At 38.4% G+C, this 9935-nt stretch overlaps 1 long non-coding RNA gene and 1 pseudogene across 2 annotated transcripts; both read left to right on the forward strand.

Annotated features, from left to right (window-relative positions):
* Positions 1 to 675: 675 nt before the first annotated feature.
* Positions 676 to 1529, forward strand: LOC147365049 (uncharacterized). Its single transcript, XR_015135121.1, has 2 exons — positions 676 to 827; positions 1095 to 1529. It is a non-coding gene; the product is annotated as an uncharacterized LOC147365049 (long non-coding RNA).
* A 5188-nt stretch (positions 1530 to 6717) lies between these two features.
* Positions 6718 to 7414, forward strand: LOC147365050 (T cell receptor delta variable 1 pseudogene; annotated as a pseudogene). The gene is made up of 2 exons (XR_015133785.1): positions 6718 to 6857; positions 7068 to 7414. The product of XR_015133785.1 is annotated as a T cell receptor delta variable 1 pseudogene (transcript).
* The last annotated feature ends 2521 nt before the right edge of the window (positions 7415 to 9935 follow it).

Here is a 9935-nt window from a genome sequence, read left to right on the forward strand (position 1 = left end):
ATACTGGATTATCTTGGTGGGGCCTCAATCCAGTGACAAGTGTCCTTTTAATAGACATACAGGTGAGAAGGCCTTGTGAGGTCTTCTCGATGGAGGAGGAGGTTGAAGGTATACAGTCACTAGCAAAGGAGGACCTGGGGCCATCAGAAGCCAGAAGAGGCAAGGAAGGATTCTCTCCTAGACCATTTAGAAGGAGTATGTTCCTGCTGACACCTTGTTTTCAGACTTCTGTCCTCCAGATTGTAGGGAACCAGTTATTGCTTTTTGGAGCCATCAAATTTGTGATAATTTGTAACGGTAGAACAAGGGCTACTGGGGCTAACACAGTTTTCCAAAGGTAACATTTCTAAATAGCTACAAGCAACTCCTGATAGTTTGCATTCATGGAAGGGAATTACTTAATTACTTTAAAAAAGAGTAATTAATTAAATTACTCTTTGGGACATTTGCATTCAAATTCTCAGATAAGTAAACATACACATTTATTTATCATTCAACAAATGTTTGAGTAACCACTATTTACCAGGTATTACTGCATCAGCAATTTTTGATACAGTCACAGAGGGGCAGCATCTGCAAACATAGACACTCCGTGGGGAAGATGGGTGGTAACATGGTGGTAAGTGATGGGCTGTGTCAAACTGCAGTCACTCCTTTCTTTTTTATTTCCCAAAGGCAGTCTAGACCAGGTTTCTATAGGTCTGGAGGAAGGTAATACAAGGGAAATCCTTTTAGGAGCAAGCCGATTCAGCAACTCTTTCTGAAGAGGAAGAAAAGGGAGATGCTACTGTTAGCACCAGTGTTGATCTTATGGACACAAATATCACGTGAGTTTGGGGTTTCCCTGATTGCTCCCAAAAAATTCAGCACAGCAGAATCTTATTTGCAGGCAACTGTAGGAGTGGGGTTTTCTGACTGAGAGCAGGATGTTGAGAAAAACATAAAAACCAAAATGTGGAAGATAGGGGGAGTTGGGGAAGGAGACATGGAAAGAAGGAGAAAATACACAAGAAGAATGAAAGAGACCATTATAGCTGAGAGAATAAACATCTGATCAGACTTTCTCTGTTACTTCTCATTGCTTTTCTGAACAGAAATGAATGGACAACAGATAAAGCATTTTCCTGAATTCTTGCTTCTGCAAGAAGGAGAGAACTTCACCACGTACTGCAATTCCTCAAGCATTTTAAGCAGCTCACAGTGGTATAAGCAGAGGTCTGGGAGCAGTCCTGTCCTCTTGATGATATTAGCTAAGGGTGGAGAAGTGAAGACAGAGCAGAGACTGACAGGTCGGCTTGGAGAGACCAAACAGCACAGCTCCCTGCACCTCACAGCTGCCCAGCTCTCAGATGCAGGAACCTACTTCTGCACGGGGCACAGTGCTCTGGAGGCACCTGCTGTCTGTCCCCAAACCTCACTGTGGGCTCCAGCGGTTGCTCCTCCTCATCTTTCCTCAGAGCAAGGGCCAGAGATAGCCGAATTCATGATGTCTATGAAGAAATTGAAGTTTTAATAAAAACAAAATGTCCAGACTCAGTGTCACTAAAGAATTCTGTCAAACGTTGAAGCAGAATTAGCATGAATTATACACATTTTCTTGCAGACAATAGAAAAAAAATAATTCTTCACTCATTTTATGAGGCTAATATTACCTTGATGCCAAAATCAGACAAAGAACTGAAAAGTACAGGAAAATATCCTTTATCTAGAAGATAGACACAAATTTCTTAAAATATTTTAGCAAGTAAAATTCATTGATATGTGAAATGAGTAGTATACCAAGCACAAAGATAATTTCTTTCAAGGGTGCAAGACACTTTAATATTGAAAATCAATGGATAGAATTCACCATATTACCAGGGTAGAAAAGAAGAATCATATCATCATATTAATCTAGTCAGAAAAAAAAGGATTTGCAAAAATTCAGTAGTCAATTATGGTGAAAACTCTGAGAATCACAAGAATAGTGGGGAACCTCCTCAATAGCTAATGGTATTCTTACTAATAAAAGACTATAATTTTCTCTAAGAAAGAGAAAAAACAGAGTGTCCATTCTTGTCACTCTTTCGGTACAGCACTAGATGTTGGAGCAAGAAATAAAGTAGATGTAATGATCTTATAGAGTTGAAAGAAGAAGTAAAACTGTCACTATTTGCTGGTAACATGGTTATCTATGTAGAAAATACAAAGAATATGCCCCTAAATTTATATTAGGGAAATCCAAATTAAAACTACAAAGAGATACCACTTCACATATATCATAAGGGCTAAAATTAAAAATACTGACAATACCAAGTTCTGGCAAGGATGCAAAGAAGTTGGATCACTCAAGCATTGCTGGTGGGTGATTGGCCCATTCTGGAAAAGAGTCCAAGAATTTCAAATACACTTAAATATTCACTTGCTGAATTCTTAATACTGCAAATCAACCAGTGATCTTCACTGAATGAACAGATAAATATTCTGTAGCACATTCACACAATGAAATATTATTTATACATCTTTCTCAACTTCAAGAGGGTTATTTTGCAATAAATCATTTTAAGTTGAAAGAATGGGAAGTCAAAAGTTCATTTAATATGGGAAGGAAATCTAAAAAAGAATAGAGATAAATGTATACATGTAAAACTGATTCACTTTGCTGCACTGCAGAAACTAACATTGTAAAGCAACTATACTCCAATAAAAATCAGTTAAAATAAAAAAAAGAAAATCCATCCAATATATGTAAGCTAGCTTCCCTTAAATGTGGCCAATACTTGCATTAGCCTACAGTTGTAGAAAAAATCATCTCACACAGTCTATTTTATACTAAAATGACAGAAATCTTATGCAATGTATTGAATACTGTACTGAAAGTGAAAATCAGGATGGTTATATGGGTATGAAATGGCTGTAAAGGTGTTAGTTGTTTACACTCATGATTTTGAGGCTGGCCAGGAGCTCAGCTCACTCTTGCTGCCCAGAATCACCAGTAAACATAATACTGCATGTTGCTAGCCCAGGAAAAGATAACATTTCAATATTCCAAGTATGGTTTCTACTGAATGCATACCACCTTCTCACTACTGTAAAGTCAAAAATCCTAAATTGAATTAACCTAAATTAAGTTTGGGACAGTCTGTAGTGATTAAAAGGTAAAGATTGTTGATACATGCAATAGTCTAGATGGATCTCAGGATGTTATGCTGAGTAAAAAAAAATCAACCTCAGAAGCTACATGGTATATGATTATACTTATTGGATTATTATTACTGTATACATAGTGTGATTCTACTTATACAAAATTCTCAACAGGACAAAAAATGATGAAAGGTATCAGTAGTGTCCTGGTTTGTAAAGAATTGCAGGCCTCGGGAGGGTGTACAAAGAGAGTTTTTTTAGAGAGATGGAACAACTCTATATCATGATTTTAATGGTGGTAACAAGAGCCTATACATGTGATAAAGTTTCACAGAGCTATGCATCAAAACCAGATTGCATATAAAACTGATGTATCAGATTGCGATCTGTATTTTAATAAAATTTTGGCAATATCAATTTCCTGGTATGTATATGTAATTATTATATTGGCATATATATTTTAGAATATCAAGCTGCTCTTCAGGCTGTTGTGGCCTTTGTGGTCTCTTCTTCTTAGTTACAAATAATTGGAAACCAGGACATCAGCAGATTTCAGGGATTTTCAAGGGTTGTGGAGGTGGGGATGGTCTGCAAAGTAAGTTCTTTAGGGCGATGGAATGATTCTGAATCTTAATTTTAGTGGTAGGAACAAGAACCTACAAATGGGATAAATTTCACAGCTATGCATAAAAAGGTGGATATAAAAACGTGATATATATATAATAAAATGGTACATATAATATAATGATACATATAATATATGTATTATCATTCTGCTCCCCAGACTGCTCTGGACATTTGTGGTCTCTCCTGCTTCCTTGTAAACAATTAGAAATCAGGACATCAGCTGCCTGTCACTCAGAGTTGAAATGGGACAGAAGAGTAGATGGTTCAACTACATGTAAACTCTCCTCCTTGTATTACTCCTTAATGAGTTCTTTTGACCTTAAATTTTAAGAACTGGCACTGTTTTGGAGACTGTGTCTATGCTTCCTTTTCTACTTGCTTATTTGCTTTTAGTTCTTTTAAATTAATTCATCTATTAAGATGATCAAACTAAGTGGAAGATTGAGAGACACATACTTCATGATCATGCACAGTATACAAAACTTCAATCATCAACTTCTGTGGTATTGACATATACTAAGTGTTTGAATGGGACTCAAAAACGTCAGTTTTCATTCCAGTCCCAAGAAGGGCAATGCCAAAGATTGTTCAAACTATTATGCAATTGTGCTCATTTCACATGCAAGTACGGTTATGCTTAAAATCTTTTAAGCTAGGTTTCAGCAGTGTGTGAACCAAGAACTTCCAGATGTACAGGCTGGATTTCAAAGAGGCAGAGGCACCAGAGATCAAGTTGCTAACATTCATTGAATCATGGAGAAAGCAAAGGAATTCCAGAAGAGCATCTACTTCTACTGCATTGACTACACTAAAAACTTTGTGTGGATAACAACAAATTGTGGAACATTCTTAAAGTGATGGAAATACCAGCCCACCTTACTAGTCTTCTGAGAAACCTGTATGCAGGTCAAGAAGCAACAATTAGAACCAGACATGAAATAATGGACTGGTTCCAAATCGGGAAAGGAGTTTTTCAAGGCTGTATATTGTCAGCCTGCTTATTTAATTTATATACTGAGTACAACATGTGAAATACCGGGCTGGATGAATCACAAGCTGGAATCAAGATTGCTGGGAGAAATATAAAAAACCTCAGATATGCAGAAAATACCACTCTAATGGGAGAAAATGAAGAGGAACTGAAAGGGCTTTCTGATGAGTGTGAAAGAGGAGAGTGAAAAAACTGCCTTGAAACTCAGCACTCAAAAATCTAAGATCATGGCATCTGGTCCCATCACTTCATGGCAAATAGAAGAGGAAAAAGTAGAAGCAGTGACAGATTTTATTTTCCTGGGCTCCAAAATCCCCATGGACAGTGGCTGTAGCCATGAAATTGAAAGATGCTTGCCCCATGGAAGAAAAGATATGACAACCTGCAGGTGGGCTAAGTCGCTTCAGTCGTGTCTGGCTCTGCATCCCTGTGAACCGTAGCCCTCCAGGATCCTCTGTCCATGAGATTTCCCAGGCAAGAATACTGGAATGGGTTGCCATGCCCTCCTCCAGGGGATTTTCCTGACCCAGGGATTGAACCCACATCTCTTATGTCTCCTGCATTTGCAGGCAAGTTCTTAACCACTAGTGCCACCTATGAAGCTTAAGATGACATATTAAAAAGCAGACACATCACTTTGCTGACAAAGGTCTGTATAGTCAAAGCTATGGTTTTTCCAATAGTCATGTGTGGTGCAAGACTTGGACTGTAAATAAGGCTGAAAGCTGAAGAATTGATGCTTTTGAACTGTGGGGCTGGAGAAGACTCTTGAGAGTCCCTTGGACTGCAAGGTGGACAAACCAGTCAATCCTAATAGGAATCAACTGTGAATACTCACTGGAAGGACTGATGCTAAAGCTGAAACTCCAATACTTTGGCCACCTGATTCGAAGAGCCAACTCATTGGAAAAGACCTTGATGATGGGAAAGATTGAAGGCAAAAGGAGAAGGGAGAGGCATAGGATGAGATGATTAGATAGCATCATTGACTCAATGGACATGAATTAGAGCAACTTTGGGAGATACTGAAGTACAGTGTAGCCTGGGTTGCTGCAGTCCATGGAGTCACAAAGAGTTGGACACGACTTAGCAACTGAAACAACAACAAAGTGTTTGAAACCTGTAGATACAAACTTTTGTAGGAGAGCATTACAGCATTATGTCACAGAAAGATCTGGCATACTTATATTGAATTTATTTTACAAAGAGAAAAATAATGAGCCACTAATAAGTGAGACTGAACACTTTGGACCAATGACATAGAAAATGTGACATCAGGACAATTCCAGGACACATGGTCTAATAAATGCAATTCTACTTGTGGAGGGAACAGGACTGAATATCCTGATCTTCCTCAAAGTCTAATAAATAAGACTTAATTTCAAATTTCAAAAGAATATTTTATTCCTGTTATAATTTCATTCAAAATTTAAAACTGAATAGACTCTGAAAGTCAAATGGACTGATTTTTTGTCATTTATGGTGAAGTAACTTCATTTATTGAAAAACCTAAATAGAGTCATAGAACTCAATACAAAGAGATAGAATAATTATTTTGAATAACATTTCCATTAACCAAGAAGCCTAAGATCTGCAAGTTTTCTTAAAGTGTCATCAGATTCTGGATGGAGAAAAGTAAGTGTAGGCTAATAAATGACCAGTTAATAGATAAGAGAACATTTCATAAGCTATAGTAAAGTATAGTTTAAATCAGCTGGAAAAACCATTTTGCTGAATAATTATTAATGTATGTCACCTTGCATAATATTCAGTTCCCCTCAGCTCAAATTTTAATACTGATTGCTTTTTTCATGCCTTTTTTCAGGATCTGATTAATTTAATGACCAGGGAAAAACAAGTAGACAAATTAAAGGTTTGTGGTGAGCCAGACTTTTTCCCATGCATGCACAGACCACGTGGTCTATGAACATGACAACCCCCACTTCCTGTTACGGGGAGTCACACAGGTACCGGGTAGTATGTATATGTGCTGCCGGGCACTCAAAGACACTGAACTCTCAGCTTAAGGCACAACTAAGCACATTTGTTCAGGGAAATCCATGCCTCATGCTGCTCTCCAGTCTGCTCTGGGTGTTCCTGGCCTTCGCCTTCTCTGGTAGGGATGCTTCCAAACATGGGTGCGAGTGTTCAGGGGGAAAGGCCTGCACACAGGCACGTGGAGCTTCACAGGGACTTGGGGAGGAAAGGAGGACTGGGGAAAAGCAAGCATCTTATGATCTCATTTTTTTTGTCTTTGGATCCTAAATAACTCCTACACTATTTTATTCACTGCTTCATCTTTGTTTTCTGATTGTTTTCCCCACAGCATCTGGTGTGGCCCAGAAAGTTACTCAAGACCAGCCAGATATATCCAGCCAAGTGGGGCAGTCAGTCACCCTGAATTGTCGGTATGAAACAAGTTCGGGCGTTTACTACCTTTTTTGGTACAAGCAACTTCCCAGTGGACAGATGACTTACCTTATTCAACAGTATTCAGAACATGGTAATGCAAGGAATGACCGCTATTCTGTAAACTTCCAGAAAGCAGATAAATCTATCAGCCTCATCATTTCATCCTTACAGCTGGAAGATTCTGCAAAGTACTTCTGTGTTCTCCGGGAACTCACAGTGCTTAAAGTAATAGGAAAAGCTGTACAAAAACCCAGCGCTTGATAAGAGAGAGCCCTCCTGCTGCAGGACCCCAGCTGAAATGCACACCCATAGACCCCAGACAAGAAATGGTAGTCCTGTGGTTGTTTAAGTTGTGGTCTGGATCAGAAGATTTAATTCTAGATAGAGGCTCCTTCTATGTCATTGGAAACAGGTGTCCAGAGTAACTTTCTACTAATACATTCTCCCCTTGAATTTTTGACTTTAAGTCAGTCATACAGAACATGTGTAAAGTTGTCTAGATTTGAAAACTTGTCCCATAAGGCTTTAAACTGGCAGTTTTACTTCATCACAAACCTGGGTCTAGCTGTGTGGAGTCACCATCAAATCCATGTCCTTAGTCATTTCCTCTTAGACTTTGTGTCAGGGCACAATCAGAAAAGCAGAACCATGAATGATGTAGAATAAGAGATTAGTTATAAGGACTAAATCTCAGGCAAAGGCTAGAGCTGGTGGACAAGTCTGTACAAAGCTGTTATTTTTATATACCCTCAAAATATACCCTCCAAAACTCTTACAACTAGTTGAGCCTGAATTCACTTTAAGTGAGCTTAGAGTAACATTTGTAAAGGAAAGTTTGGTGAGGACAAAAGCTGGACAAACTGTGACACATAAAGTCATACTTAAACTATGAGGACACTTGGAACCCACAAAGACTTGTCTGTCTCACCTCCTTCAGTCTCACAATACTGAGTGACCTTGAAGAGAAGTGGCTGTCATTTGCCATCATGCTACAGGCATACTTGGCCCAAGACAAAGAAGATGAGGAGGACTTCTAATTGGAAGTGGAGGAGTTGTGAGTCAACAATAAAATGAGCTAGTTCATCACCAGCAGTGTGTAGAAAAAGCATTTGCCAAAATCCAATAGTCAACCATGGTGAAAACTCTAAGAAACCAGGAATAATGGAGAATTTCCCCAACAGCTCTTAATATGTTTACTGGTAAAAGACTATATATTTTTACCTAAGAAAGGTAAAAAGGGAGAATATCCACTTTAAGCACTCTCCTTCAGCACAGTGCTGGACGTTGTAGCCAGTGCAGTAAAGCAAGTAAATATATAAACAACCTTTTAAGCCAGAAAGGCAGTCAAATTACCACTATTTTCTATCTATGTAGAAAATCCCAAAGAATATACCCTCCAAAACTCTTACAACTAGTAAGTGGGTTCAGAAGGTCCCAGGATATATAAGGTAAACACAAAATCAAATGCATTTCTATATACTAGCAATAAAAATGTGGATAGCTAAATGTGGATACCATTTACAATGGCTCAAGAAAGACCCTAAATCCTTAGGCATAAATCTAAGAAAACATGTACAGAACTTATATACAGAAAGCTACAAAACACTGGTATTTCCAAAAAATTCAAATAGCTGATTATTCTAGCTATTATCCTAGAAAGACCAACTTTCCCCCCATGGAGCTGCATAAGCATCTTTAAAAGTGAAAGTGAAAGTCACTCAGTCGTGCCCAACTCATTGCAACTCCATGGACTATACAGCCCATGGAATTCTCCAGGCCAGAATACTGGAGTGGGTAGCCTTTTCCTTCTCCAGGGGATCTTCCCAACCCAGGGATTGAACCCAGGTCTCCCACACTGCAGGTGGATTCTTTACCAGCTAAGACACAGGGGAAGTCCCATGGAGCTGCATAGGCACTTTTAGAGAAAAAACAAAACAAAACAAAACAAAACTGATGACACATGCATTATGACCTCTTTTTATTTTTTTTATGACCTCTTTTTGGACTTGATTCTATTTATTGACTTTCTTATATCCTCATACCAATAGACCATTCTATCTTAATTACTGGGGCTTCATACATGTTTTGAAATCTGGAAATGCAAGAGATGTTTTCTTTGTCTTATTCAAGGTTTATTCTAGGTTTTGCACTTCCACATAAATTATACAATAGCTTCTACCAGAAGAGACTGAGGTAATTTGCTTGGGATTGTGTTGAATTTATGAATTCATTTAGGACAACTAACATCTTAACATATGGAGTCTTTGGATCCATAGCCTCTTTATTTATGTCCTCTCTAATTTCTTTCATTAATGTTAAGATTTTTGTAGAGGACATGCATTGTTGCTGTTGTTTAGTCTCTATCGTGTCCAACTCTTTGTGACCCCATGGACTGTAGCCTGCCAGGCTCCTCTATCAATGGGACTTCCTAGGCAAGAATACTGGAGTGGGTTGCCATTCCCATCTCTAGGGGATCTTCCCAAATGAGGGGTATTTTCTACATGTACAAACATGTGATGTGTAAATAAAAATAATCCACCTGGTTGGCAGGCAGACTCTTTAGCACAGAGCCACCTGGGAAGCAAGGCTACTTGCTATAGAATTAACAATTTTATCTTTTTCTTCATATAACTTTTTTACCTTTAATTGACCTAAATACCCAGCATCAAATCCAGATCCAGGGTTAACTGGGTTAAGAAAAATGTGAATGCAGGGAATTAATTATGCTCTGAAATGGCCAGAACAGAGCTAGATATCTGTCAGTATGAGAACAGATTCAATT

Source organism: Bos grunniens, chromosome 10 (genome assembly GCF_055505025.1).
Source record: "Bos grunniens cultivar Pamir isolate PY7600 chromosome 10, Bosgru_T2T1.0, whole genome shotgun sequence".
Taxonomy (NCBI): domain Eukaryota; kingdom Metazoa; phylum Chordata; class Mammalia; order Artiodactyla; family Bovidae; genus Bos; species Bos grunniens.